At 42.9% G+C, this 24,691-nt stretch overlaps 1 protein-coding gene and 1 long non-coding RNA gene across 3 annotated transcripts in view; one reads left to right on the top strand and one right to left on the bottom strand.

Moving 5' to 3' along the window:
- Window positions 1–24,691, top strand: part of mad1l1 (mitotic arrest deficient 1 like 1) — a 235,410-nt gene that overhangs the window by 160,423 nt on the left and 50,296 nt on the right. The window lies entirely within an intron of this gene.
- On the bottom strand, window positions 1,764–6,964 carry LOC118220823. The gene is made up of 4 exons (XR_004764015.1): window positions 6,026–6,964; window positions 5,146–5,467; window positions 4,897–4,940; window positions 1,764–2,904 (listed from the first exon to the last, which is right to left on the bottom strand). It is a non-coding gene; the product is annotated as an uncharacterized LOC118220823 (long non-coding RNA).

Below are 24,691 nucleotides of genomic sequence, written 5' to 3'. Positions count from 1 at the left end.
TTTGTTAGCAATACATTATGGATGATCAACTTTAATGAATAAGTAAATGATTATAGCTAAATTATCAAATATAATATTCAGTTAAATCCAAATTATGAAATATAATTCATTACATCAGAACTTTTGTCATCCATTGCAAGCCTACAGTAAACCCCAGTGCAATGGAAAGCATGAGTCTGTGTAGTTACATACGCAGGTTGGTGCCTTCTCCCGTGGCTGCTGTTTGCCACTGCCTGCATGCGTTTCATGGTCAATCTTTCATGATGCAGTTTTTTTCCACACACATTTTTAATGTTAAAAACCTCAAGGCTGGAAATGGATTTATAGTATTTTCAACATACTGTTATAGGTAAAAAGGCTGTATTTGTTTGTTGTTATGTTGGTTTAGCTTAAAGTGAAAAAGTGTAACTGCCAGACTTGGTATAGATTTGTTTTATTTCCAACAACAAACATTGCTTGTTCTTTATGTTGGTCTGTATTTAACAAGATAAAGTTAAAAAGAATTTTCAAGGCTGGACAAAGATTTATTTTATTTCCTATATATTGTTGGATATAGAAAGTCTGTATCTGCCTGTTTATATTTGTCTAACTGAAATTATTTTTGAATGGAAAAATCTTTTACACTAACTTTCAAAGCATTTGTTTAAAAATAATCAAAAGTAATTAGGCTACATTACAAATCACACAATCAAAAAGATTGTATTACTAATTGCAATTTTAAGAGAGTAATCAGTAATGGTTTACACTGCAGCAATAACCTTCCCAACCCTTATATACAGACATAGGCCTGCATTCTGTATTTTAGCTATGTTATTGTAAGGTGTAGTGGAGGTGTTGGTTCAGGCTCCGATAAAATTTATTTTAATATTTTATTCTGTCAAAGTGAACTTGACTTGATTTTTTGTAATTTGTCTTTCTCAAAAGCCTTGACCTTTAAATACATTAGAGTAATATCTCACTGCCTGTCCAAAATCCTTTCTTTGTGGTAGTAAATATGTCATACATAAGGGCTGTCTACGCTCATTGTGAAATAATAAGATTGAAATTTGTTTTAGCTTTTTTTTCTTTCCAATCAATTTAGAATTTACAAAGGAAGAAACCATTTGGTAGCATGGCTTGTCAAAATACCGTTGGTCATTATTCTGAATGTTTTATGACAAATTTCTGTTAATCTCACCACCAGTGTCATTAAGTTACGCACTGGTCATCTTTTATTTAAATGAAATGCATACACGGAGACGGGCTCATAAAATGTTCTTCTGTTTCCTCCTTTTTTCCGACACTGGCTGGAAGGAGAGGAATGTAAAATCAATGAGAGATTTATTGATCTCTGTAAAGACTTGACAAATGGCATCTCTAAACACCGTTTTCATATACCACAAGTGCAGTAGTCTCCCTCTCCTTAGACCCGATCCTGGCTTGACATAGGCGTGCTTAAATCTGCACAAGTTAAGCACTTTTTTCCCCACACAAACGCTCACACACACACACACACACACACACACACAAATATAGAGCACAACCTCAAACATACCAACCTCACAGTTGCATGCTGACCGGTCAAGCCAGCAGGGTATGAACCTTGAAGTAGGGCAAGCAATTACAGCTTCTCAAGCTGCTTATTATTCTGTACATAGATCCTCTTTGTATGATCATTAAACCAGAATGAGTAACACCATAAAACCTGAAAATACACCTCTCCCACTATAATTGCATGTTGGGTCCATTGAAAGTTGAGGGCAGTGTCCCGCGGGATAGTATAAACAACAGTCCTTCTTGTGTAAAAACACACCTTTTATTGTGTTGCACCACACAGTGACGGATGCAAAGTATTCATTAACGATCGTGCAGTTCAGGTTGCGCTGAGTATTTGGAAGTGTGCAAATAGAATTGCAGAAGTGCTCTTTGGCAGACCCCTTTCGCACTGCTCCCTCACTGAGGCCACGCCCTTTATGACACTGGTGGATTCGTCCCCCGCTTGTTCTGGCTGGGCCATGTATCATTCTGCCTTCAGTGACAGGTTTTCTGTTTCTCTATAATCAACACATATATGCGTGTGTGTAAGGTTTTCATTTATGAAAACACAAGACAGTAGCATTGTTACTTGCTAACATTTGTCAACTACAGATGGGTTATAGCAGTGTGGACTGTGTCTTACGGTGCTACGTCTTTTGGAAAATTCACATTTCAGGCTCTCTTTTATTCAGCATTATATATCATTCTAACCATGTTATGCATTCACTGCATACATAATGTATATAACCCAGTTACAGAAATCAAAGCTCAAATAAAGCTCGGAATGTGTGATCTGTGCTCTGTTTACGTGTACCGTGTTTACTGGAGCTCACAGCCAATTGTTTTCTCTGTTTCCTTTCCATGTTGCTGCTGCTGCTGCTGCTGTTGCCATTGTTCATTTCCTCACACTCAGGTAAGGAAAAATTGATGAATGTCAGCAATCTAGTGTCCACATGGTACTAATCCACCTAAGCAGTCCCTGTTTAATCAGACGCTGTAATTAAGCAAGTTTAACTGCGTTATTAGGCCCTGGACAGCTGCAGTGTTTTATGCTGACAGAATAGGTATGTGGGCCGTTTTCAGTGGGAGAACATGTGTGCAGTGATGTGGCGCATCAGTCAGAGGACAGCGTTTGTCACCTGAAGGTTTCCGAAGGTTGTCCAGCCCCAGTTAGCGCGCGTCTGTCGCGCCCTTGGGCGCCCGCCCTGCATTTCCTCTGTAAACATCCCTATAAATATCTGTGTGAATTGGCAATATGTTAATGATGTAGGTGGCCTCGGATAAGGGCATCTGTTAGACAGATAAATAATGAAGTGTGATGAAATGACCCCATCATGGACGCGCCGGGTCCTTCAGGTGGTGCCAGTGCAGGTCTGCCAGATCCAGCCCCTGGAAAGCACAGAGTAACTCAGTCTGAGCAGATCACTGGGGAGGGGGGGGGGGACTTTTCCATTGAAATCCTAGTAAAGCTCTCATGCTGTGAAGAATGAAAAGGAAGTTGCTGTGAAGTGAGTTCACCTCACAGGGGTTTTTTGTTACGGTTCTGCACAGAGAGAGGTGCTATCCCTCACGTCTCTAGACTGGTAACTAAGGTTTTGTTTGTTGGTGATGTCATTGGCAGGCATCCAGAACAGTTTAAAATACATATGTGAAATGGAATACGTTTTACATATTCTTTGTAGTTCCGGCTTCAAGCTGTTGTTCAAGATGTTCATAATGTGATGGAAAAATGTTTTTATTGAAATTAATTTAATTATTTATTATTATCATCACTCCTGCTATTGATCACAAGTGTTGTGAAAATTTGTCCTCCGCTACTTGTTGATTTAGTATGGAATTTACTAAAAGTTATTCTGTAAATGGGCACAGCAGTAAAGTATTGTAATTTGCTATAGCTTCTGTATTAAAAGCTTGACTTCCATGTGTAGTGTAACTTGTCGGTTAAAATGAGCTGTAAGCCAGAAGCAAGAAGTGGAGACACTTCCATGCAGAAAAAATGGCTGGTGTTTGCGGCTCCAGGATATCATTTGTCACACAAAATAGCTCTAGTATTGCATGACGTGGCAGTGTATAGGTTTTGATGCTTTTTGTTTTCTTTTTTTGCCCCCTGGACACCTGTGGGGGGGATGCTCAGATAGGAACTGCCTCCCCCACTTAGCCAGGGCAGTCCTCTCGTGCCTGAATGAAAGTTAGGAGCATCTTTCCCATGGCGGTAAAGAGCATGGACAGGTAGTTCAAATGCAGTATTTGCGTACTGTCCTCCCAGTTTGTGCGGTGTCACCTCTAGGCTCCAAATAAACATTATTCAGGCTATCTTTGCTGTTGTCGCACTTGAGGTATGCCAGATTCAGGCGTGTTCATTTGGTAAATGTGGACAGGAATTTCACTGTGCACAATCCTGGATTTGCCTGTTTTTTTACCCTATACAAGAGCGCAGCAGGCTACATCTGTACCTAACACTCAGTTCTGTTTCCCAAAAGCAAAGTGTGTGCCGCTGTATGTGTAGCCGTTTTTTTTTTCCATTTTGAAAGTTTAAGCCGTGACCATTCAGGTTGCTCTCCGTGTTTTGAATGAAATCAAAGTTGCTCTCTCTTCTGCCTTATGTGCTATCTCTACTTTTTTTTAAACAAGAAACCTTTGAATGGCAATTGAGACCTCAGTTTTCTTTTGAAGTGATGACTTGGGAATCAAAGTGGTGAGGGAAAGCAGGGGAGACCCAATCAGATGTGAGGGACGAGTAGGTGGCTAGATCTATAGAGCCACTTTGTGTGTGTGTTTGGACAGGATATAGGGGTTAACACCCTTACTCTTTAATCTTTAATGACCAAGATGAGTCAGGACCTCGATTTAACATTTGTCTGAAGGGCCCGCATCTTTTACAGCTCACTGCCCTCATCACTCTACTGGGACAATGGATTTGTACTTGGTTCAGGAAGGAGGAAAGCAGAGGTCTCCCATTCAAGTGCTCACCAAACCCATGCCCCCTGAGCTTCAGCTGTTTCAGCTGCCATGAGAAGAGTACAGGAATTAATCAAGTTAGATGTTTAGCCTGTGAATGAACTTCATATTATTATTGTTACTTATTATTATTACTTTATACAAAAATCTTGTGGATTTTTTATTTTAGTAAACTATTAAACTACTGCGCCAGACATTCAAGCGCCAGACATTCAATTACATTTATTCTGGTTTTACTTGGAATTTGTACCTTCACAAAAAATTTGGTATATAACAGCCATTTCACAACACTAATATGCAGGAAAGATCCTTGGCCAATAAGAAAGCAAGTACTTGTGTTTACTCAAGAATGTAACAAAGGCCCAAAGGCCAGCTGGCTGAATCACTGTCTTAACAAAAGCAAATAAGAAATGATGGGCCTACCTTGGTCGTGGGCAATGGGTTGAGCCACTCATGTCCACAGTATACTGTGAATGCAGAAGAGCAATGCAGTGAATAAATTGAGAAAGAAATGTCTCTTGTAAAATCCAAATATTTTGTCACTGGGAGAAAAGACAAGTTTATCTCCATTAATTTTCAAAACCTAATGTTTTGTTAGTGAGAGTGAAAGTGAAAGATGCTATGGAAACCAGAAATAGCCATATACGTATGTTTTGTTGTTGGGCAGCATACCTACATCTTTGAGTCCATGCCTGGCACCAGCACCCCTCTGAGTTTGTCTCAGAGGCCTTGGGACCTGGTACATGTCTCAGTACTCGGAGGTCTTGGGACCTGAATTCTATTCCTGAAATCCGGCGTACTTGGGACCTGTTACCTTATTCGGTACTCAGAGGGCTGATGGCTTGGGCTGCTAAAACTCAGAGGTATCTTGGGACTCTGAGCGAGGTGTAGGGGCTCTGAATCCAAGACCTAAGTTGCCCAAGACACCATTGCACTTTAGAACATTGGCACCAGCTCTAGTGCATTCTTATAAACCGGGTAAGTATTCTGGAAGCTGGAAAAGAATTGGAAAATGCAGATGAGATGAGAACATGATGGTTTATTTAAATAACATGTTTACTTAAGTCTGTAAGAGCAAATATGAACGCATTCTCTACCTGTAGCATAATGCAAGATGACATGCTGGCTAAGGCTAATAAGCATAAACAGGTTTACCAACAAAATACATAACCACATAATTCTGGGTGTAAATTACTGTGGTACTGGGTGACCTGTTAATTGGTTTCTCTCCGAATGTCCCTTAAATGCCATCCTGAGCAAGCTTTCCACATTCCTTTTAGTTTGCTCAAATCTGGCCAGGAATAGGGTTGTATCACCCCACCCCCCCAGGTAGAAAAAAACTGTCTAGTATCCAGTGTAGGAATAAGATGTGTTGTATGACAGCATATGATCTTAAGAGTGTAATTATAATTTCTCTAGGTCCTTTAGAGGTCCAAGGCGATGACTTATTTTTGCAGACACTTATGTAGGGATGCACATCCTTGATAACTCAGAATTTTCTTTCTTCATTCCCATAAGTATCTATTTTTCCCCCTCTTACACTTTCACATACCTCTCATTTCATTGAGTCCACATGCATTTGCATTTCCTCAATTCCTCCTACATTCATTATATTATCCCAGAGTATTGTATTTCTTTTAAGTGTAAGTCCATTATCTTGTCCCTGGGCCATGGCTATGGCTCTTCCAGGAACCTGTCTTGAGGTTCCATGACCCAGGGATCCCATGTAGAGGTGCTGTATGCACTAGTCAGCGTTGATGCCCTGTGTTCTGATGACTGCAGCCATGTTGATTGTCCTTCCAGCAGCAGCTTACAGCCTGTGGTATTTACGGCTCCACCCGTGTGCAGCAGTGGAATTATGAAAGTCGAAGTGAAGAGACACAGATGCAACGTGGTGGTTAGAACAAAATTGTACCTTACGCCTTTAATACCTCACCATTCTCTCTTTGCATCTCTCTCTCTTGGTCCCGAGCCGTTTGTTTACCTGGAGCGTTATCATCGAAACAGAATATTCTGTCTGGACTGCCTTAGCACAGCGTGTACAGCGGCTCTGTACACGTCGCCCGTGAAATAGAAACCCCACTCACGGCGAAAAATAAACCCCATGATCCATTACCCTCATCACCCATCATCAGACGCACGCCCTGCCACTCTGTCTGTCCTTTGAATCAGACACCTTCTCTCTCGGGAAAGTGGCTCAGAACGGGGCGTGGGGCACTGCCTGCCGGGCTCATATCAGACCATTTGCACAGAATGAGATGTTCGGCCGTGCAGAGAATTCTGGGTAATGAATTTAGCTGAATCATCACACAAATGGGTCGCTGGCACCTGCAGAAAAGCCAAGTCCATCAATAATGTCCCAGAATCCTTGGAATCTAATTGGATAAGCAAACTGCAGTTTATAGTTGGGTTGACTTAAACTTATAAAAATGTAATGCCTCCATTTTGTCTTTTCATCTAAGGGAGATTTTTTTTATTTATTAAAAAAGCTGCCATACCATGGGTAATTGTTCATTTTTTAGTGAAGTTGGAATAAATTTAAAAATTTGATTGAAGGGGTCAATATTTGAAGCGCCTAAGCTTGAATGCTTGGTTTCGCTCGTTTACTTTCACCTTGCGTGTCTGCCACCTGGGATCGTTTGGCTGCCCTGTGCCACTCCTGGTGTTCTGCTGGAGGTCCTCACACTGAAGTTCCACTTCCACGTCTGGAGTACTGACAGACTATTCATGCGAGCTCCATGATGCGAAGTAGCACCCATCGCCTCAGCGTTCCTTTCTCCCCATCTCTGGAATGTCTCCCTGTGTCACCTCTCACATAAAGTGCAGAATGACTCTATAAATTTGTCTTAGACTTTCCTTACTGAAGTGTTGTTCTAAAAGCCCTGTTTGGAAAGATGTCACAACAGTCTGCCATTGCATCATAGAGACTGGATGGGTAAATGAACCTTCTGTTCTGTCTCCACTTCTGGAAGCGCAGAGCTATACGGGAAGTCGCTGGAAGTGCCGATTAGTATCGTAGCCGAGACGGTTCGGTTGAAAGGGAAGTGACACCATCTGTCACTCACAATTTGACAGCGCACGCCACATGCTTTCTTTGGTCCGCGCGTCGGCTCCTGCTCTGAGCCATTAAAGTGCTACGCTCAGGCCGGCTGTAAAAACTTCACAGGCAACAAAATTTTGCCGCCTGTCACCAATTTCAGGAGCCCTTTAGTGCCTGTAATGTCTTCACTGCTGTTGTGGGATTGTTTTCCTTCTGCTCTTTAAACTGAGCTGCCCGTTTACGTTTTTAAAAGGTCTGCAGGCATAAATTAGCAGCAATCACAGTCCTCCCCAGAGCTATATAAGACAGAACACACTGAAAATCTATTTATTTTATAGATAAATAGCATTGATTTTATTTTTTTTAAGGAATGCTTAAATGGTCTCTGCCTGCGATTAAAAAATTAATATTAAATCCTTTTCAGGAGAAATTGCCATTGCTTTCTATTTATTATTTAGGACTCAATTTCTTATCATTCATTAACTAGTTTTTAACACTAGCTTCATATATACGTGCCATTTATTTTTATGACCTTGTAGTGCAGCTATATAAAAAACGTTAAATCACTGGTGCAGTAAAATGCTTTGTCCAATGAGATGGATGCGTTTATTAAGTAATTATAAATATTTTAATAGTTGTTTTGGTTTAACTCCAGGAAAGTATGCTGACAAAGCCAGCCGAGAGGAGTCTTATCTATGAGAGAAATAAAGGAAGTGCTTCGGAGACTGTGCTGTTTCCCTCAGAGTCCCTGGGGTTAGCCTGCTAGCCCGGCTGTGGTTGTTTTGACGAGAATGTGATAAAACAGTGGTTGTGTGAAGGTGATCGCTTAATATCTGTGTTAGGCTCTGACCAGCTGCTGTAAGGACATAATTCTAAAGGTTGAGAGGTACGGAGAATCCCTAAGGCATATCGGCAGAGAGGGAAAGCGGGAGCGGGAACGAAAGAGAGGCACGCAACTCATATTGCTGATGCCTCCCTGTGTCCTGCAGTGCCCAGGGACGCCCTGCTAACTGAAGCGAGCGGCGAGAAGTAACAGGCAGCCGGGCCGATTGGCTTTCGGCCTCCTCTCATCTCCAATAGAAGGCAAACAAGCTGTGATCTACTTTGAAATGGGACAACCTTGGAGTGTGTGTGAAAACCAGCATTGAATCGCACACGCGCACACACACACAAACACACAAAGAAGCAAAGAAAGCTCTAAGGCTCTTCTGTAGGTTCCTGCAGCTCAGTACATGTATTAACAGCGTTACCGCAGGTCTGCGATCAGCCCAGCAAGCGTAGCGCTGGTCAGCCTGATGACTGATGGTTGCATTCTAACACTATCGCCTCTGCAGAGTCCACCATTTTATATGCCAAGTTCCCTTTATATATATGCGTGTGTGTGTGTGTGTGTGTGCGCCTGCAAGTGATTGTGTATATAGGTGTTTGTGTTTATGTTTTTGTGTATATGTGTGAGAGAGAGACACACAAAGAGAGAGCGTGAGGGCATGCACGTCTATGGCCTACAAAATGGAGGATTTTGACATGGTTAAAAATTTTCCTGGACCAAAAATAGCCAACACAGTTGGCTGTCAGACTTGTTTTTGGGCATGCTCACTCTAATTTTCCATGCATGGTTGCTTTTGTGCTCAGTCCTCTTTAGGGTTACCAGGACTGTTTCTTTTACTTCTGCCATTACATTCAGCTTGAGATATAATAGTAATGCATAATGATGCATTACAAACCATAACGAATGTACTTATTAGGAAATCCATGTCAGTATGCTGTATTCTAATCAGTTTTAGATATTTTTATTGCAGTGGATTATTTTGTTTTCAGTTTGGAATCTAAGTGTTCGTTTCATATGTAAAGGGAAGTGAGGTGAGATTGATTTGTACCTTGGTGAATGCAGGCCGACTTCAGATCTGCCTGAAAAAGAGATTGAAAATGTCCACCGTGGCAGGGAAGTTTAGGGCGTTCCTGTAAGGTGCTGGTTAGTGTGTTGATCAGCTGCTAGGTTGGTAATTGGCAGAGCTTTGCTGAAGCGCTCGTAGCTTGAGCCCCGAAACAGATGGCCCCCATGGTAACATTGGGCGCCGTGGGAACAGCGGAATCTGCAGCGAGCAGATGCAAATAATCTCAGTTTGCAGTGACGCCGCTGAAAAGGATGATGAACCCGATTACGGGATTAGGACTATCGAGAGAGAAGACCCCGGGAAACCGGAGACAGATCCACTTTAACGATTACGGTCCCCGGCGCGGCGTGCCGATCCGCTCGGCGCGGGCAGCGGTAACCGGCGTGCCGCTCCATTCGCGCGGGAATAACACCGCGGGGGGGATCGCTGCGCCTTTGTGTCTTCTGCGGAGAAAAAGCCATTTTGTGATCATTAAAAAAATTTAAAAAAAGCACCTTTCAAATGCAAATTAAAATGGAGGGAGTCAAGTGGGCCTGTCTGTGCAACAGCACTCTCCGTGTTGCCTTGTTGCATGATGAGGGGTGCTTCTTACTTCGCTGTCAGCCACTGGAGATGCAAGAGTGAGGTGCATGTGTTAGATCACCGTCAGGCCTCAGTCACTGGTCAGACAGTGCTTTTATTCAGCGCAGTTTTGATCCTGTTCTCTTCAGTTTCTTTGAATGTTGTGAGGGAAATGGGCTTGTAAGTCAAGGATGAAAGTAAAGTATGGTAGTTTGAAAGGGACCGGTTCGGGGGAAAGGACTGTGCCTTTTGTCTCTTAATGGAATTTGAAATGTATGCCATCTGATATCACCTGATTTTCCCATCTCAGAACATCTATGCTGCATATTGAATTTGCTGGAAGTATGCTTTTGGTTTTGGCCTAGAGGAGCTTTTTAATAAGCAAGTTTCTGTGCTTATAGCATATTTTATCCTGTTAGGAACAAGAAATTTTGCTTAAAACATGAATTCAAAAATGAATGTAGCCTTCACAATATATACGAATGTATTGTTATTATTAAACAAACACAGTGAGCTGCTTGTAGAATTTACAAAGGATCCTTTGGTTTGATTTCCCGCCAAGAGGACTGGAAATGTCTCTTTAAAAACTTGCTTTTGATGTTAACTTTGCTTGCATTTTAGCATATTAGTCCACTCTTCTCTTCCCTCACTTCAGTGCCCTGCTAAAACAGAACCGTACTGTTCTGTTTACTTGATAAAGATGGCTCGATAACAAGCTTTATTTGTTTCAGAGGTTAAGTGCTTAAAAAGGAACGCAGTGAGTCAGAAAAACACATTTAGTTTTCATTTTTCGCCTAACCATGACTGGTAAACCATGGTGAAACATTATTTACTCAGTTTTCATAACGTGAGTTTGTGGAACACGGTTCATCCGTTCTGGCTCATAAAAGCAGGGTTCATCACGGCTAGCGGGGGGTGTCAAAATAATCAGCCTTTGACTTGAATGAATGCCACTTGGAACGTGAATAAATTAAGCTGATGCGGGGGGGGGGGTATCCTTTTGCAATGCAATTGGGGGGTAAAACCAAGTCTCTGTTTTAGCTGTTGATTGATCCTGATCTTCAGACAAGTTTAATTACAGTCATTAAAAGAAGAAAACAGGTTATTTAGTAATCAGACGATGCTTCTAGCATAACGGTAGGTATGTCAGCTTACGGTGGGCGATGTTTCGTAACAAACGTCCACGAGACCTCCACTGAGTACATAGCGGCTTGCTGGAGTTTCTCAACCTGCAGTTCAGCTTCATCCTTTGGCCCCGTCCCCGTCGCTGGGAAATGTCAGAACAGCAGCTGCAGGGGTGGGAATATTCAGTCGTTTAAAATGGCATATTGTGGCGACTGAGGAGCGGGGCCGACTCTCGCACAGATAATGCAGTTAGAACATTAGCATCAGACGGCGGTTTTGTAGGTAATTAATTTACTGCGCGCTGGAAGCCATTTAAAGTGCGCCACCTAAATAAGTTCAGGGTGACCCAAGATGTTCATTTGAAGATTTAACTGTGCCTGAGGCAGAAGTACTGCACTCTCTGCTCCAGCAAACCAATGAGGATGACAGGATGCAGCGCAGTTAAAGCACTCGGGGCTGTTGGACCAAGGGTTATGAAGGCAGTGCACAGGCTTATCCTGGTGTAAATGAAACCGCTGCGGCAGAAGATATTACTATATTGAATCGGCAGCTTTATTTTCCCATGAAAAGTGATATTTGTTGAACATAGCTTTGTGATCCTCTTCAGTTATCAGTTAAAAACATATTTTGCCTACTTTTGTTGTGTCAATTGATATTTATTGCCAGAGATACTGAGGACTGTCAGATCTAGGCTGACGTGCGGCGTGAGCCTAGGAGAGCATCCCAAAAGAAGGAGCGAGTGGGCCATAAAGGGTTAAGTGGTAAAAGGAATTAATTGGCCCACAGCTGGGGTTAGTCCAGCAGCCTCTCTGGGTAATGAAAGCCACCCTGTCACAGCGGGCTAAATGTTGAGTGGGCGTCTTTAAGAGCGCCTACTGTATCGCTGGCGCGTGCCTGAGAGCACGTCTTCCCCCGACAGTCGCACGCACTGACGCTCGTCCTCCCTGGCAGCAGATGGCCGCTCTCCCCACATTAATTAACGGAGGCCGCGGTTGTCGTCTGCCACCTGCCCAGGACGGGCCCGGTCTGCAGGTGCGGGTTCGCAGCCCGCTCGCACGTCGACGGGGCCCGCCGTCGGGCCGTTTATCACGATCGGCGCAAAAAAAAAAGGCCAAATGCAAATCCGTCTGCCCGCGCGGAGAGGAGACGAGAGGAGAGGAGAGGAGAGGTGGGGAGGGGGCGCTGGAAGAGCCCTTAATGCAGGGAAGGCTCCAGCGTCCGTTCCCCAGGAGGCCTGTGACACGCTTGGGTTGATGCGCTGGATTGATATCTCCACTGTCCACCACTCCACCCGCCAGTAGTTCACGCGAGTTGAGTTATGTTATAGAACTTGCCTGTCATTACCAGCCCTCTGAAATGTAGCTGTTTAATGTCGTTCCGCTGCAGCCCCAGGGCTTACATACTGGTGTGCTGTCACTTCATATTTCATAAGCGATTCTTACTTTTTCTTTTTAGCCCTCACACTGGAGCACTTAACTTTATGTTTAGATGGTGGCTCGTAATCCTTATTTTTGCTTAGTTTCCAGTCTTTAGTATGCGCATGGGATAAAGCTTTAATTATATGACTTGAATTAAACATTATCCACTTTAGTGTGGCTTAGAAATCTTGTTAAAATGAACGCCAAGTCATTTGATTCCAAGTCAGGAGACTGGTAATGCAGCTAATGCATATACAGTAGGCCTAGATTTTGGATCGACTAATTCCAGGCAGAAGGCAAAGACCACAGTGTGCCAGATGTTAAGAGCTCAACTTAACCTGTAGTGTGGGGCACAGTGCTTGTCACTAGCAGGTGTTGTTTCTGGAGTCTAGACTAATGCTCCTGATCCGCTGTAGAGATGAAGGGACAGAGGTCAGGATCAGTGAAAGTATGGAGCCTTGGGGTGAAGAGCAAGTGTTCTCACCACTGGCCAGGAGATTCTCATTTCTTATCTGAAAGCCCACGTTAGCCTGGTATTGTGAGGTAATCCTATGCAGGGTGGCTGCTTCTGTATGTTATCATGTCATTAATAGGTCGTACTCTACCTGCATGTGTCAGGCATGGGTAATTGTCCCTTTTTTCTAGCCAATCTCCAGCAGGTGGATATAACCTGCTGTGCAGCAGAAGGACCTCTTCAGCAGAGAGCTGGATTTACTGGAGCTTGAAAAAATCCAGATTCCTGCAACATCAAGCACAAATGGAGGATTAATAATAATTTGAGAATCATTATTGAAACATTTGTTTTAACTCGCAGTAACAGGAGAGCCGGCTCTCCTAATGTACCCTGCCATGAAGTGGATAAATACACTGCATTATGTGTTCGTTGTTTTATGTTTCAGTTCATTGTTATTTTTTCCTCATTTCTAAATTTTATTTCACTTTCCATGCATATCAAATCCAACCACCCTCCTAGTGTGTACATCTCTACAGGAATTCAGGAACCTCTCAAGATAAGCAATCAATACTGCTAATTAAATGCGTTATTATAACCCTGCTTTATTTATGTTTGCCTCTGCCGTGGAAAAAGAGAAAACAATAGACGCAGTTGTGTTTGACAGATTTGCCGTACGTGAGAAGATTTTGATGCTACGTCCTGCTGTTCTTCGGTTGAAACTTTCAGCTGTGATAAACTTTCAGCCTATTATTGGACAGCCGTTTTCTGACATCACTGAGATCCTTTTTATAGAAATGGATCTGTGTGTTTGTGGTTCTCCATTCCGTATTCCTGTGCGTATTCACATATTTTGCAATTACACGGATGAGGAAAAGTAAGATTTTTACCTGAAGTTCTTTCGTGCAGCCTCGTGCAGTTTATTGATATTCATGAACAGGGTTGTAAGTCTGAATGCTTTATTTTGCTTCTGTGGCTGTCTCTTCCTCTGCTTTCATGAGGTGGAAAGCGTTTGCTCTGTCAGCTGTTGAGAACCTTGTCTTGATGCTTCTGTTCAGTAAAAGACAAAAACGTGGATATTGGAACTGATGCTTACTGGCGCATTTGTGGATCTGTCTTTTCATTTGATCTCCTTATGGGGCAAGTAGGATTTTTTAAAAATCAGAATTTATTGATAAAATTCATTAAGGTGTGTCATCCACATAGCACTGAAACGCCACACTATGTTTCTAGATTATATTACCAACGGGCAGCATATAGCTACATTGAAAAGAGAAGTGGTCCTAACACTGACTCCTGTGGAACATCGTATTTCACCTTTGAGAGATTAGAAAATTCATCATATAGCTGATCAGTCTGGGTCTTACTGTATATATATGATTTAAACCAGGAGAGTGCCTGTCCACAAAGTCCAATACAGCTCTGGAGTCTGTCCAGTAGGAACTCATTATCAACAGTGTCAAGAAGCAATAGTATACAGTGGCTATGGAGTTGAGGTCTGTTGACATTAGTATAAAATTTACGACCTTGATAAGTGCAGTTTCAGTGCAATGGTTTGATCGAAACCCTGGCTGGAAAGTTTCAAGGATATGGTCCGAACTATAATGGGCTTGCCCAACAACAGCCTTTTCTAGTAATCTTGTTACAAAGGGAGGTTTGAGATGCGTCTATAGCTTTTCAGGTCATCAGTATCAAGATTAAATTTCATATGTGTTGGCTTAATAACAGTCGCTTTGAAAAGACACACATTGTGCTAATATGGGTTTGAATGCACGCTGGACTGGCACAGGGCTAGCACAGGGATAATTTATTTTACAATTTGAGTTGGGAATTGGTTCAGTCATGTATATAGCCAATATGTAGTTGGTTTCTAGGTCCAATTTGATCAACACAGTAGGACTGAATCAGTTTTGTGTTGCATTTGGTACTGTAGTATCCCTGTGCGTCTTATGTATACTTTGGTAATTTCAGTTGAATTCCACAGATTGTTCTTTTATTTTATTACTGCAGCTTTGGGCATTCTAACTCTGAATGGTAGTGGTGGCCCTGTGGTGTCATTGCCACTCCTTATGTGAATCATTGGGTTGGTGCTTCTACAGAAAGGTGACACATGCTTCCAGTCATGGTGAACAGCAGGATGCCTTACATTTTATTACCAATTTGGGCCTCCACATGGCTTTTTAGTCCCTCTCTGCCCTCTCTGAAAGTCATCTGTGAGAAAGGTCTCACAGATGACTTTCAGAGAGGGCAGAGAGATTAATGGGCATGGGCTGATGAGAAAGTCAACAGAATACGCCGTGAACAACTGCCCTGTATCGAAACATGTTTTGTGTGTGTTCTGTTCTAACACTAGGTGTCTGGCAACCTTTTGGGAGGAAGGAGAATTCTCATTGCTTTTGCAAAGTTAGTACCGTGTTGATTTTCACATTGTATTTCAAACCCTGGTTAAGCCTGAGTAAAGAAGGCTTGTTTTGGTTTGCTATCCTCGTTTTTTTTTTTTTTTTTTAATGGTTTTACGTTTTTGGCAAATGAAACTGTGTACTGAGCGTTTGCTGGGGCAGCACTGGAGCCATGAATCTACTTTGGAATTAGTTTGCTGGCTAGTGCTGGTCTCCATAAACAGGAGAATGTCACATGTGGTGGACTGCTGTAAAACAACAGTTTCAGTAGCTACTGTGACCAGAATTAGATTTTTCTCTAATTTCTCTTTTCCATTGAGGTTAACGGGTCAGAGAATTGAGGAGATAATCAATAACTTTTCAACATATTCAATTAGCATAAGCTATGTCCTCTGTGGTGAAACTGGGTGAAACGTTTTTTTAGAAATTAATAAGTGGTGCACACGAGAATTTATCTTTATTTTTTCTGTACTTGTTGTATGAACCAGAACTAGTTACTGTATGTGTTCACTCATAGAGTATGATTCAAATCACTGGCCTCCTTGTAACCATACTGCACTGTTTCCAAGATGATGCAATAACCTGTCTGAGCTAGCCCCAACTCAGTGGGGTGGTTGGTGACTGTACTCAGACCTAGCGCAAAACGCTTCAGCACTCAGCAGTCCTGTTCTGTGAGCTTGTGTGGCCTACTGCTACGTGGCTGAGCTGTTCTTGCTCCTAGACGTTTCAACGTCACAATAACTACACTTACAGTTGACCGGGGCAGCTCTAGCTGGGCAGAATTTTGACAAACTGACTTGTTGGAAAGGTGACATCCTATGACAGTGTCACGTTGAAAGTCACAGAGCTCTTCAATACGACCCATTCTACTGCCAATGTTTGTCTATGGAGATTGCATAGCTGTATGCTTGATTTTATGCAACTTTCAGTGATGTGATGGCTGAAGTAGCCAAACCCTCTAATTAGAAGGGGTGTAGTGTATATACATACAGTACAAGGCAGCTGCTGGATATGTTCTTTGTGTTGGATCATTGTGTACCTTCTGTTGCAAATATTTTTCAGTCACTAGTCTGCAAGCAAGCAGTGATAAACTCATATGAATTTCATTCATAAATTGTAATTTTGGAAGATGCTGAAGAGCTTAAGCATTTAAAAATGATTGAGTTTGTAACGGGTACAAACAGTGTGCTCGGCTCGCAGTGTTGCTTAGTGCATTGGGCTATGAACACCTTTTTTTGTCATAATCCGAAATTAATCTATTTGTTTGCCTTGCTGTGCATGATACTTCTATATTTTGACTAGCACGATTTGCATCATGGGCAACTTTTAACACAAGTGCAATTTATCATGGTTCATAGGACCTCAAGGCTGTTTTATTTGCCATCCAAATACTTCCTCTCTCCCGCTGATGATGCGTGTCTGCTAATGGAGGTTTAGTGGAGGAGGAGTTCCGGGTCCGCATAGGCTAGCCATGCCCTGGTGTGAGCACCGCTCTACGCACTGCTCTGCTCCCATTAGTCCCCTCTGCTCCAGATGCAGGGCCCTTCCGGTCACGTTCAGAAGACTCCGCCATCATAATTACAGCCATTTCAGCCCTCAGATAAGCTCCTTTATGAGAAAATTTGCCTTCCAATGCTACAAAAGGCAGACTGCTACGACGTACCGTAGAAAGGCAAGAGCATCTGAAACGAAGCTTCAAGGTGACTGCATCTGTCACAGGGTGCATAGCAGGCCAAACGATGAGCGTCTTCTGTCTTGTAAATAGTATACCATAACGCATGCTAGAAACACCTGTCCACAGAGCCAGCTGTCTACTGATGTTGTGACTGGGGTTTTTTATTTATTTAATTTTTTTTTTGCTTTTTTCTCCTATATTTACAGATGTTTCTCTTTTTGTTGGACTGTCAGTTACACTAAACATGCAGTCATTTGCTAATTTGCTAGCTTTTGTAAGCAGTATTGGATACACATGAAATGCCATCTTTTCATGTGCCCTAACCTCATAGCTAATGGCATTTTTTAATCAAGTCATACACACTGTAAATACTACAGAGTATTTCCCTCAGATGTACACTCTTACATGTTACACTATTGCTGATATTTACCCATATTGTGATCTTGTAAGCTTTCATTTACACATCAGATTGCTACTTGAACTGATCATAAATACAGGAAGCTGCCCTTTCCTCTTCAGATTACAGTATGTTTCTAGCATGTGTCATGGTTTACTATTTGCAAGACAGAAGACACTGAGGGAGTTCAGACCTTTTAAATCAGAAACATCACTGCATTGTTTTTATGCTCTGAAAATTTATCTTCAGTACTGTACAGGTTCATTCTAAAATATATTACCAAAGAGAATATTGTCATTTTTGAGACTGTCTTTGGTTGATGTTCCCTACAGATTGTAAATTGTCCTTTTTGTTAAGCTTCAGGGAACGTAGCTCCACTTAAAAGAAAGCTTGCCTATAAACAAGAGCGCTGTGTTACACAGCATAAGTGCTCTGTACCTCAGTGCTATGCATCATCTATGATACATTGCATTAAACATGTTCTTGACATTGTCTCCATGGAAAACGGCATTTGCCTGGCTTGCAGCATGTTGCCAAGCGTGTCATATTACCTGGGCAATGTTCAGGATGTCAAAGATGCCACTGGACCTGTATGTGTCAGGCATGAAGAGGGATTGCAGTCTGTCTTCTCTTTAGAAGAACAGTGTTTGGTCTGTTTACTTGTGTGGTTTTGTTTGTAAGAAATGCCATAAGGCAGGATTTGGCTGGGCTGGAGGAGCTTTCAGGCTTTGGCACTTCGCAGCCAGTTTATGTAGCAAGCTGTTGGTGGTTTGGACAGTACAAGTGAGGCCGGTTCTGAGGCCTGCAGCGAACGTGTGTTCCGGCCTTGCTCTCGCTCCCCTTCAGGGGCACCGGTGCCAGAAATGCAGCCCTCTGTGTCGGAGCCAGTACTGCAGAGTGGCAGGGTGCTTGCTGAGGTGGGCAAATGCTGCGTCATTTGCGGGACTGTTTGCTTCCCCTGCCAAAGATTGTGTTTCCCTTCGCTTGTGTACTTGACCCCCGGGTAAGCTGTGCTGGCTCGTGTTTAGTGTTCCTATGGAGAACAGTGGACAGACTGAGCAAAGTGCACAGGTGAGGGAAGAGGCCCCTCACCTGCAGTGAGTGCTTAGATTTCTGTCAACACAGGCTCAACCTTTCAGCAACTTGGATTTTTGTGTGTGTGTGTGTGTGTGTGTGCGTGATGGGGGGGGGGGGGGGGGGGGGGTTGGTGGGCTGAAACACAGATCGAAGTGACAAGCAGTGAATTTCCTTTTTGATGGGGGAAAAAAATCAATTCCAGTTTCATACCATTTTTTAAAATCCTGGCTTTCCAATATGGCCAAAATTGACTTCCTGATAAATTGTTAAAATTTATTTTTGTGTGTGTCTGTGTTTGTGTGTGCGTGTACATGTGTACATTTGTGTGCATGTATATCCGTCTGTGTTCTCAAAGTTTTCTGTAAATTGTTTCAAAGAGTTGGAACGTGTAGATCAAGGGGGTTTCCATAGCAACAGCACAGTTCTGTTGTACATTAAATATGAGCAGACTAATTCAGCTAGGCATGCACACTGTGTTTAGTATCCTTAGTATCATGGAACATGACATTTTGACTATCAGTCTAGCTTGTCACAAAGATTTGCAGTGTCTGCAAATGTAATTATGGTTAAGTGATTGTCTATGGGCAGTTGACATGCTGCATAAATCAATACAGAAGTCCTAAATAGCCCGTAGCGTGTTGTTGTTATAGGAGAGAGCTTGTAAAGGCTAAAATAAGGAACATTGAGTTTCTTCTTCCGCTGTTTAAAGTCAACATACCACCCGAAATTAAACCATGATCCCTTTTCTGCGCAATGGCCCTGGATTTATTACCATTCCTCCAAAGTCACATTACTTATGTCAACTCCAACCTTTTAATTTAATCTGGATATGAAGTGGACCAGACTAATTATTTTAGGTCTGGAGCTGAAGGCGTCAGGATTGTATACCTCTGATTTACAATTTACATTAAGTAAAATAATTGCATATTATGATATATTTGTTGGCTTGAGCCCACGTTTGAATAAAACCGTTGGGAGATGTGTGAGGCTCCATGCCTTTTGCTGTGAAACAGCTTTGTACGTGGAAGGCCTGGCCTTTTCATTTTAAAGGTGAGACATTTACTGAAGGAGAACTTACTCCTCTGAAATGATATTTGTTAATCTAGTCAAGTCATAATCATTTTAGCTGCAGGTGGTAAGGCACTGTGCATCCTGAGGACTGAAATAATGATCTCATTCCGAATTTAATCACCAATCAGGGTGGAAATTGCATGTCAATGGAATGTGGAATAATGATAAACTCCACTGATGATGAATTAATCAGAAAGAAACACCGGCGAAATGTGAGCGTGTTTCTCATATATTACATAAACGCCTTGATATTGAAGAAAGCTTGCGAGTCCGGTAATGTGTCTGAATTTTGAAGCTTGATGGCTTGTGACATCACGTTAGTGCATGCTGTGCTGTTTTATCAAGAGTCCTCTTTTATGGCAGCGTGTTTAATAAGGACTTGATGCGAAAGAGATTCGCTTTATTTGTGCTTATGAAAAACGTTCATGTTCCTTTCTGAGTTTCATTTTACACGTGATTCATCCTCCTGCTTGACTGAGGCATCAGTACTTCCCAGGTTGTAATTCCAGTGTTGACTCTCAAATTTTAAACTTTGCTCCGAGAGCTCAACGCACTTTGTCAGCTGATGCATTTATAGGGCTTGCTGTATGATTTGATATGCTACTTCATATTCCTCCCAAATTTTGATTTGTCTGTTTGCTGGTCATGAATTATGAATCCTTAATAGCTACATATCTATGGCCCCTCATTCATCTGGAGCAGATGAGTTTGTGAAAGATTGCTTTAACAGCTCGGGAAGACATTCTCGGGTGACTGCATTTTAACAGGCCGTTCAGATTAAATGTGAAAAGACAACAGAAGCGGAGGTATTAATCTGACAAGACCACAACAGGAAATAAATAAATAAATATACACTCAGTGGCCACTTATTTGGGTACAGCTGGCCATTAATGCAAATGGCCTGCTCATCCAAACAGCGAATCATGTGGCTGCAGCTCAATATATAAAGGGTTTAACTGTTATTCAACTAATCACGGGCCAGACGCGTGATGTAAGTGAATAGTGCCATTGACCATGGTATGATTTCTCATGCCAGACACACACACACACACACACTGGGATTTCACACACTACAGTCTCTAGGGTTTACAGAATGGTGAGAATGGTGCTATAAATAAAAAACATCTAGTAGACTGAAGTTCTTTGGCGAGAACACCTTGTTAATGAGAGAGGTCAGAGGAGAATGGGCAGACCCGTTCAAGCGAAGAGAAAGGTCACTAATGCTGAAATAACAGCTGTTTGCAACGGTGGGTGACAGAAGGGCGTGGGCTTGAACCTTGAAGCAGGTGAAGACCACACCGGGTTCCACTCCTTTCAGCTTAAAACGGGAAGATGAGGCTACAATGGGCACGTGATCACCAAAATTGGGTGATTGAAGATTTGAAAAATGTCTCCTGGTCCTTTTTTCAGTATTTGCACCAATGCATGTTGTGGTTAATCATGGAACCATTGTTGGGCTCAAGATAAACATAAACTTTTGTATTTGGACATAATTAAAGTTCTGTGTTCTCTGTATTAGTTTATTCAACATATCCTTTCAATAATTCGAGGGTTAATTTTACAGCAATGAATTCACTTTATCAGTTAGAATTGAAAAAGGAATTGTGTGAAAATTCAGAGGTGAACCAAGAATTGACCACCCTTATAGATTGCTAATTTTTTATTTTGAAACAACATTGGGTAACAGTTAACTTTTATTCTGCAATTTGTAACCTATGCAAAAGGCAATGTGTAAGCTTATTCTAGAATTGTTGTCATTTTAAATCTCTATTAACAAATATTTCATACTATCTTATTTAATTAAATTAATTGAATTTGTCATTATTCTTGGAAAATCTCGGTGACATGCATCCTTTATTGAATAAATAAATCTGTTGTCCCTGTAAACATGTCTGGCTGCTGTCAGAATGTGGCAGGGCTAATGTGGCAGGTTTGTCCTTTCAGAAAAACATTTTTAATCTCTGGAAAGGTCTGTAAGAACTCTTACCTACGCCTTTACTTTCCCCTTAGTGCTTTGTACTTACCTGCACTATTCATTTAAGTATCTCAGTATTTGTCTGAGATAGTATTCTTCTCACTCTGCTACTCCAGTCTAATGCTGGGCAGTTTCTTTTCATGCCTGCATGTGTTTAAACCTCAGATGCAGCTTCAGGGTTAGCTGTTGTACTTGAACCCATGGAGAGTTGTACTTCATATAACAATACTGGCAACTCTATGAAAATTGGAGTAAAATGTGAATAACTTACCAAGTTGTTGCAACAATTTCTCTCCAAATGCTTGAAAGTTTCAACTGAAAGTCATTGGAAAGAAGTTGTTATGTTGATGCTTGAGGATTTTTTTTCTCCCATGTCTACATTCAAGGTCTACGGGCAGTGTATGGCCACCATTGTCTTAAGCTTGACAATAAAATTAAAAACACAAAAAATTCTTAAATTTGTGAGCAACAAGCTAAATTCATCATCTAAAGCCACCAGGTTTAGAGAATGCGGGAAGTCACAGTTTTGAACATGCATACTTGTGAGTGTAGACTGTACAATATGTTTAGAACTATGACATTATTTGATATGTATTTATTCATCATTTCTAGTTTTTATTTTAAGTTAAGTGATTTTGGCACATTTTGTGTGCTAGCTGCGTTTATCGGTAACCTCCGTGTTGCATTGCGGAAGTTGCAGCAGGGAGACTGGATTTAGCAAAGTGACTCCGTGCCAGATAAACATCTTGTTTCTTTTCATTGCTTCTCTGTGGGTGGCATTTAGATTTAAAAGGACAAGGGGCCCTTTTCCTTGTAGCTAATGCATTCTAATTAGCCCGCTGGTCAGCCGGGAGGTTAGAGGCTAACCGATGTAAGTAATTCCTGAGGACCAGGTGGAGAATGCACTTGTAAATGCTCGCCGGCACAGAGAGCCATGAAATTAGCGAGCGGAGCGCGCGTTTAGGCAAGGCAGGTCGTAATGCAGGGAGCTGTGATGTCCTCAGCTCTGAGTCAGCTGCCGGGGCGGCCGGTGGCCTGCCATGGCACGCTGCTCTGTTGAGCTGGGCAGTTGTTCTCTCATAAACAGTTTTTTCCCCCCGGTGAGCTTTTAGCACTTTGTACACGCTGCCGCAGTACAAAAAGTCCTCAACAGCCAGTCTTTGTGGACTTCATTTCACACGACACATTTTTTTCTTCTTCCATCTGTGCCAGCAAACAGTAAGGAAATGAATAGATGTAATCATTTCCACAGTTTCTGTAATTCCACCAGAGTATGTTGTATTATGTGGACTTTTGAAGCTGTAACCTAATAGAATTGTTCATATTCATATTTTTTTATTATTGGCATGTTCATATTCTTTACTTTGATTTGAGTAAATACCTTTTAAAGCACCATTTAATCTTGTGTAATTTGTAATTTATTTATTTTTTTTTACTTTTATGACTATATTTAATGATTTTGCATATATTGCAGTGGTGTAGAATGTACTCATTTGTAATAATATAATTGGTCTCTGAATATAATACTGAGCAGGAGTGGTATACCCTGTGGACATGACGCTTGGGTTTTAAAGTTTGGCTTACAGTAAGTAACCGTTCACACACAGGGGGGAGCACCAGTGTTTCAATCTAATAAACGTGCTAATGTGGCCGTGCCAGCTGGAGTGGCGTATTGCTTTACTGTGCTACTCCATCGACTGCCACAGTTCCTAGCAGCATCTGCGGGAGCTCTCCAACAGGTGAGGAAAGGTTATTTGTATTCGAGCGGCGAAAACTTTCTCTCTCATTACGGAGTAGATGGCCGCGTCTCCTCTCCTCTCCTCGGCTAGCCGTCCTTCCACTCCCGCCGTCCTATCTTTTTGGAAACGGTCGCGATGTGACCCGGGGTTAATTTCTCAGCCGAGTCTGTCCGACAGCATGCGCTCGCGCGGGGATTTGTAGATGTGAGGGATGGATGAGCCGGGGCTGCGGACGGAGACGGAGGAGGCCCAGAGCAGATGAGAGGTGCGGGGCTGTGAGGGAGGGCCGCGCTCGCCTCCCCCTGATTAAGCTAACTGGCTCGCCGCGCCGGAGCCGCAGAGCAGCTATGATGAACGCGCCGGCGCTGGTGCAGTCCGACCGGGGGAGCGGCGCGGCTCCATTTGCATTGGAGATGCATTAGTGATGGCGGGGAGCGCCCCCGCCGAGTCTGGCAGCTGAGCGGGGCCATATGCCGCCGACGCGCGCTCCTCTCCGTTAAGTGGCACCCGTTTGCCGCGGAATGGATGGGCCCCTCCCGATCCGGCAGGTCGCACGGCGATGAGCGCGTGAGCGAGCGAACGTCGCTCGCCGCTCCTGTCCTCATCCGCATCCCGCGATCTTTACCGCCGCGGCGTCGAGGGAGAGGGAGCGCCGCGGCAACGATCGGCCGTACGGGCTCGGAGGGGGCGCGGCGAAGTGAGGCTCATCGATCCGCGGGGTTAATAAAATGTGATTTATCCTCGGAGGCGGCCGTCGTAATGTGCTGTAGAAAAGCCAAATTAAAGACAGCCCCCGTTCTCTGGGGACGGGGGAGTTTTGAAAATTTATTGGGCTCCCTCCGAAGAAGCCGGGGTCATTGCTTACCGGTTCCCTGTGGCCGCTAATGGCTCCCCGCTGATTCATGGTCCCTCCCGCGGCTTCGGCACGTTCGCCGGCGACCGCGGGCCTTAACCTGAACGCGTCGCCGCGGAGACGGCGGTTTCGGAGCTCAGACGCCGCTCCGTGACGCTGGAGGTGCGGACCTCTGGTGGGATATCAGATTTCAAGTGGTTTTAAGCGGTCAGGTCCGTCTAAAGCAGGGGTGTCCAATCTTATCCGTGAAGGACCGATGTGGGTGCCTGTTTTTGTTTTATCTCCGTGCTGAGACACCTGATTCTGCTTATCGTGGTCTTGATTGAAAACCAAGATTAGTTAGTTGAATCAGGCGTGCTAGTTCTGGTCTCACACAGAAACCTGCACCCATACTGGCCATTTTCTGATAAGATTGCACACCTGATTTAAAGTATGAATGCGCTTGTGGAGGCTGTGACATTTTGCAAGATGTGCTCAATCACTTAAGGCAATGAATGTAAAAAGAAACTGCTGTATATTAGAAGGAAAGGGTGTAATTTATT

Source organism: Anguilla anguilla, chromosome 2, assembly GCF_013347855.1.
Source record: "Anguilla anguilla isolate fAngAng1 chromosome 2, fAngAng1.pri, whole genome shotgun sequence".
Taxonomy (NCBI): Eukaryota; Metazoa; Chordata; class Actinopteri; order Anguilliformes; family Anguillidae; genus Anguilla; species Anguilla anguilla.
The sequence above is the reverse complement of the archived record's forward strand: the minus strand, read 5'-3'. Positions and strand labels throughout refer to the sequence as shown.